Below are 7,532 nucleotides of genomic sequence, written 5' to 3'. Positions count from 1 at the left end.
TCCACCGAGAAGTGGAATGTGCGCACTTAACCACTGCGCCACCCGCTGGCCCCTGGGGGACTGAATCTTATACACGTTGGAACACTGAATTCTTAGCCCAATACCTAGCGCATCATGAGAATCCAACAAATATTTGCTGAAAAGATAAACAAATGATGAATGACTATTGTTTAGGACAAGTATGAACCCTCTGACAGTTGTAAAAAATGTTTCACAACCATTTTATTACTTATCTTGTAGCATTTCATTGTAACATACTGTAATATTTTGAATTTCCAAATAACAAATAGAGGCAGTAAGAAGAGAAAGCTTTTCTGTTCTCAGGCCAGGTCACAGAGCCAAATCAAAGAAGCAGAAAATAATCACACAAAACCTCCTAGTGAATTCGGAGACGAAGTGCTGAGTCTGCCTTAGTCTGGATAGTACCAGGAGAGTCCATCCAGTTTCCTATCTAAAGAAGCTTTTTTCTCTAATGGTGGAACACTTCTAAAGGTCTACTTTTATACTTTTCTTTACAAGCAAAACTGGTCCTTTATAAATGGTCCTTCTTGAAACCGGACACTTTCGTGGGCTGTTTCAGCTATTATATTCATTAATAAGCATTTTAAAATTTATACTTATGGAGAAAAAAAACCCCTCCGGATGATGAAACACATGTGTTTATATCTTTTTATTACCAGAACCCCATAAGATAATAGCAAAAACCCAAAAGGATGCAAATTGGGAGAGAAGACAGTAGAAGATTCTAGAAATGGACAAAATTGTTGGAAAATGGTTAATATAAAGATGAGTGGTCTAACTAAATTAGAAATCTTAAATGCCTGCAGAAGGAGATGCTGATGAGAAGCAAGTGATTTGCCCCACAGAGTCACAGAAAGGCTCAGGAGTTGGACACACTGGTTCCTCCTTGAAAATAATTTTGATTGGCAACTCTGGATACTTCTAAGAGGGAGCCAGGAGCTGAAAACAAGGAATTGGTTCAAAGAATCCCTAAGGAGCAGTTAGACCATACTGTCCTATTTCCACTTCAGGTAGCCAGGAGACAACCCCTTTCCATGTCTGGATGATGGGAGGTTTATTCTCTGGAAAATTTAAAATAGACAGTCTCCAGTACCAGGGATGCAGAACACAGACAATGGAAAAGATGAGGCACTAGAAGAAATTTCCAGGATTGGGTCGGAGAAGAGAACAGAGACTTCAATTATATCTAGAGTTATATTTCTAAAAAACAGTAATGACGGGAATATGGAAAAATAGTAATATTTGATACTTCTTGGTATTGTGAGTCTTTGTTACATTAATACCTGTATTTTCTGTTTGAAAAATGTCATAGTCAAAAATTAAACAAAAACCTCTGTTGTGTCCTAAGGCAAATGGAATGTGGAAGAGATTATGAGAAACAAAATGTTATAACCTCTTCATGATATCACCTTAGTTACGGAAAGAATTGTTGAAATTAACTGAGAAAGTGGTTAAAAATGCCATATATACAATGACTATATTAATAATCTCATTAGTATTAATAATTTTAAGATAAATGGATGCTAACCTTATGACCCAACCTTCACCTCAATGTTTTAACAGGTTTTATTGCTGTATTAATAGTAAATTATGCAGGAGCCACTAGGTTTTTTTTTTCCTCTAGACCAGACTGCATCCAGACAATAACTTTTGTAAATCCCAGGTTCATTTTACAACCCCACCTAAAGTGTGTGCTGAAGACGTGCACACTCATGTTAACATTTTTCTCTCATTAAAACATTAATAAGAAAGATAAATATTTTTGCAGTTGCTAGAAAGAGAAGAGATGGGCATGCAACCCCATAAATGTTCACTGCACAGAATAATAAAAATAATCGTAATGAGTTATTGATAAATTAGTCACTCATCCTTTTTTGTTCTAGAGTCATTCACAAATGAATAAAAATACATTTACCCTTCCTTTTTCCAGGAGGTATAGCCAAGTTTTACTATGTTTAGAGTTCCTTTGTCACAGGAGAAAATTCACACCTTTTTGTAGAAATAAAAAGTTGTAAGTTGCAGGTGTAAAACTCAAAGTGACGTTGATTTGTAGGTATGATTGAAATAACACTGTTGGATTATCTGCAGGGAGATGGAGGATGGTGCTTCTAGGGGAAGATGCTGGTTCTGGCCTGGGAGAAAGTAGGGTTCTCCGAACCAGGCAGGATGGAGGGGCGGTGGGTTCTGTGAGAGGCCATGACACTCATGCAGGGTGCCAGGGCACTGAGCATTAAGCATCATGGCCATGGGAGCTGCAGTGAAAGAGGCAGCTGCTTCTACTTTCTAATGGGCCATGGAGGCTAAAACAAATCTCACAGTGACTCTCAGTGTTGAGCCTGTTGGTTTACTGACCAGAGGGAGGCCTCTCCCACATTTTCTTGGAATGCCTGGTCCCAAATCCTGCTATAACACCAGGAAAGTGATGAAGCTATATGAAGAAAAAAGAAATTGAAAAAAAAAGAGAGAGATAGCTTGTGGTCCTGAAAGAGGCCTCAAAGCTAGACATGATTTTATTCAAGAAGATAAAGAAATGAGGCTTTTTTGGTGTATTGTGAGCAGTGCAGCAAACCATGATTGTTTTAAAAATATTACAAGAATCTGAAGCAGATGTTCGTTTTCCTTAGGAAAGATGGTTGACCAAGGCTCTCTAAGTTATTATAATGAGGTTCAACTGATATTAAGGATGAGGATAGTGCATAGGCAGTAAGACAATCTGTCAAGCACTTTCATATTTACCCCCAGAGCCCATTTTTGTGTGCACCTGAGGTTGGGAAGTGGGGTCAGCGGCCCCTTAAATGGGTCTCAGTTCAACTTCCAATTGCTTACTTCTTCTTGTAAAAATTCCTGTTCTTTTGAAGTGCTTGCATTTGAGCCACTCATCCTCCTTCCACTTTTTTTCAATTAAGACTTTGGGTCTAGTTGGACTCTTGATTCTCTTCACTCCAAGTGCTTCCAATATCCTAGGGGATGTCAGCATCTCTTTGTTTATTTACTCCACACCCTGGCATATTAGTTCTTTGATCTGCTTATCTCTACTGATCTTTATCTCCCTCCTTCTTCCCACAGATTACATAAATGGACCAGCTCCAACTCTTAACAACAAATAACAAATTATTGAAAAAATTACTATCTTAAAACTATAAGCATTTATTATTTCACACAGTTTCTGTGTGCCAGGAGTCCAGTAGTGTCTTAGCTGGGTGACTCCGAATCAGGGTATGATGGGGTTGCGGTCAAGATATTGCCCATGGCTTCTCTTGTCTGAAAGCACGACTGGGTCAGGAGGATCTGCTTTCAAGGTGGCTCACCCATGGGCCTGGAAAGTTAGTGCTGTTGTTGGCAGGAGCCATGTAGACTTTTTCATATCATTGCTTGAGTCTCCTTACTTCATGGCAGCTGGTTCTTCTAGAGTGAGTGACTCAAGAAAGAGTAGGGTGCAAGCCACAATGTCTTTTATGACCTAGCCTTGGAGGTCACATTCCATCTTTTCTGCAATATCGCTTGGTTACACAAGTCAGCACTATTCCATATGGGAGGGGACTCCACAGGGGCATGAGTACCAATTGGCAAGATCATTGGTGGTCATTTTGGAGGCTGTCTGCCACAGCTTTATTCCATTAGCTGCTCTTGGACATGCTCCCATAGACACACTTGGGCATGCTCCATTTTCAAAATTGCAAATTCATGCATCTCATTATTTAACTGTAAACTTTCATTCTCTAGATCTCTCACTCCGTGACTACACTGACTTTTCTTTTTCACTGAGACTTCCAGGCTGAGGAGCACTCTATTTCATACTTTCTATCAGTTGACCTTACAGTTTCAGGTTAATTAAGAACAGAGTATATTTTGGTGCAGAGTATATTTTGGAAGGTTTACAAACTTCCTTTTAGAAGATGAGGACTCTGGTTGTTCAGAGTCCTCAAACAATAGGTAAACAAACAATAGGTAACAACAGTAGGTAAAGTAAACAATAGGTAAAGTAAAGGTAATCAAAGGTTCTTTGATAATAGGGATGTGAATAGGAGTGTGCAGACTTGCTCATTCACCCTTCTTTGATCTTTTCTCCCCATGGCGGCCCAGGGAATTCTGAAAATCCTCTGACTCTGAAGGAGCTGGCCTACTTACCCCTTTTCTGAGCGTTTTACTTCTTCCTTTTTCTAGCATGTTCTACCACCAAACAAGGATCATGGGGCAGCATATAAAATAGTAACTGAGAAACCTGATCAAGAAACAAACAAAAAATAGAGGCATAAAATGATTGTGGAATTGTTGTAATGAGCCACTTATTGACCCATCTGGTGATCCTGAGAACGAGCGTCCTTCAAACCACGGCCATTTTTCCTACTTCTTCCTCTTTGTAGTTTCCTTGGCTACACATCACAGAATCAGGTATGCCCCAAAGACTTGTTTGGTTAAACTGGTTATGTCCATCCACAAGTAGCAGTAGACTTCAGATTTGTCTCTCATGAGTTGTATTTTAGGAACTGTGGTTAAATTTGCTGTATATGTGGAGCCCCAGCCCGTGGGTGGTCTTTTGATCACATGCTTCTGCTACTTGGAATGTTTGCCAGTTTGTGTATGCGCAAACATACAAACAAAAAGGAAGATAGAAAGATAATTTTATCCCAATAGTAATAAAACTAGAGTTGAAATTGCCTGAGAGTAGATTCCATAATCCATGTTTATATATGGGTATTTTGGCACACTTAGGTATTATGACACTTGATCAGAAATAATCTCATTTTTAATTTGGCTTATAAGATCCAAGTGTAAAAAAGTTTTATTCTTCTGGGCTTAAACATCAGTAACATTAATTTCAAAAATAGGTTTTATTGAATTTAAGCGAAATAAATTTAATATTTCTTTACAAAGAATAACATGAATATGAAATTGAATAAAGAGAGAAAAGTACAGATGGGTATTTTGAATAATATAAAATCTGAAAAGTTATTATAAATAGAAGTCAAACAGTATATTAAAAGAAGAATACACTATGGAAAATTGGGTTTTATCCAAGTTATAAAGGTTGGCTTAATTAACAGCCGAAGATCTAATACTTAACTCACCACATTAATAAGTCAAAAGAGAAAAGCTATATGGCTATTTCTATAGATTATTAATGAGTCTATGATCAAAATTTAACATCCACTCGCAATTAAAAAAACTGGTGGAATGGGAAGAAAATAGTTCTACCTTAACACGCTATATTAAGGTGTATTAAAGTATATGTGCATGTGTGTGCATGCATACTCATACACACATTTATTCACACACACATACGATGCAATACATAGTAATAAAAGACAAAACATCATGGAATACTAAGAACTAATATGCAGGTCTTAACCTATACTGAAGAAAAGAAGGGAATGGAATAATGGAATAAATGGAACACTACAGGAAGAACTGATTTTGTAACATAAATAATTCTCCATTAAAATAATCCACGAATGTCATATAATTTCAATTAAAACAACTTTTTTTTGTGCAACCAGAAAAATTGATATAGGGTTTGTCCAGAGGAATTAGCCTGACAAAGATCCAGGAAGATTATGAGAAAAGGAATAGTACTGAAGGAAGGTAGCCCTTCAAGACTGCTGCAGTGCCCACAAATTCCTGATAGATGAAAAATAAGGAATGGAATAATGGATTAAATGGAATGGCATATATTATTCTTGTATAGGAAGAACATTACATCAATATGGCAGCATAAATTAAATAACTACACATATCTCGGTTTATTTCTTGGCCTTTTTCAATTCCACTGATCTGCCTCTGATTACAGTTTAAAGAACTGGATTCCTATTTCACTTCATTCAGCAAAGGAAAAGTTCTTTAGGCTCACACAAATTCCAAAAAAGAAAAAAAGGCTGTGGAATGAGTAGATAAGTATGCACTTAAGAGACCATATTCAGCATAGGATAGGATAAAAATAGAATACCAAACAGTGTGTGTACCTTCATCATATGTATGTGTATGCATAGTTATATCTATATATCTATAATTTCTCTCTCTTTCCTGGCATATGAATGAAAAATTTTAAAGTTTTCCTGGAAGGTAACAGTGGCTAATCTTGGAGAACAAATGCTCTCTGACTGGGGTTGTGAATGGGGCTGGGTGGAAGGCTTTACCCAATGTACATGTTGTATTATTACTTTTAAAAATAGCATCTGAGGGAAAAAATGGCATCAGAGATTATCTTGAATACCAGTATTTTTGCTCTGTATACTTTTCCCTGTTAATAATAATTTTTTAAATGTACTTTCAAATATGGTATAGCAAGAAGTGACATGGCAAAGCTATCCCAAATATACTGTTAAGTGAAACGAGCACATTGTATACTAGTTATTATATCTGGAAGGTAAGATCAAAGGAAACTTTTTTTTCTTTTTTGTATTTGAAATTCGTGTGTGCTTTCATTACGCTTACCATCAAAAAAAAAAAAAAAAAATGAAGGCAAGAAAGAAATTAACCTCACAATGAGCCTAAAGTATTTTAATCTTTTAAAATCCTTTCTTGACTGATGAAACTACTAAAGAGTAAAATTTTTGAAGTCCTTTGAGTATAAAATAGAGAATAATCAAATAAAGAAATTTTGAATTCAGTATGTTTCATATTGGAGAATTAAAAATAAACTTCATCAATTTTAAATATATTAAACAAGACTTCCTATGCTGTGAGTCAGCCTTGCCGGCTGATTTGCAAATCGTCAGATCCATTTTCAAGTGGACCATATTCTGCCCATATGGACATTCATCTTGATCTGGCTAACTTTAAAATGTCATATCCTTTGGCCCACTCTATCTTAGATCCGCTCTGAGGACACAGTCCTAACTACAGGGAAACCTTTACATAAAAGCATGTTTAATTCCATATTGGTCCTAATGGCAACTAAAATACAACTCATTGAATGGCTTAGTTAATTCATGGACTTTTGAGGTGGCCATAGAAAGTGATTTTTCAGAAGTGTTTATATTAGCATAGAAGCTCACTATATTATGCTGAGGGAAATAGGAAGGAAACCAATGGTTTTTACAGGTTGAATATAACTTAAAAAATCTTAAGAATCTTTGCATGGCTGAAAGTTTTAATGGTTTAAATTAAGTTGACTTGATATCTTAAAAAAATATGAAGACTTCACTAAACTGTATGAGGCCATTTGGGTTTTTTTCCTCCACTGGAAAGGAAAGGCAAATATACCAAAATAATCGGGTATTTAAAAATGGCTTTGAGACTTATCTGAATCGAAACTCAGCCTTTTGTTTCTCTTAAAGTTTGCATTTGATGTCCCTAGTGAGGGAATATCAAACTTGCACATGGAGTGGTCGCTGCCCAAGAACTAGGGACAGCTGTATATCAGTTTCAGAAGCTGCTTACCAAAGAGAGCCTCATGTGGAAGAATGTGGCCGTCACTCCCTGGGAAAACGGAAAGGAAGGAAGAATACGACAAAGGAGGAAACCAGCTGTTGGACCCAAGAAGGATTTAAACTTTGAAACAATGCCAATCA

The sequence above is a fragment of the Equus asinus genome, chromosome 3 (genome assembly GCF_041296235.1).
Source record: "Equus asinus isolate D_3611 breed Donkey chromosome 3, EquAss-T2T_v2, whole genome shotgun sequence".
Lineage (NCBI taxonomy): Eukaryota > Metazoa > Chordata > Mammalia > Perissodactyla > Equidae > Equus > Equus asinus.
Note: the sequence above shows the minus strand (reverse complement) of the source record.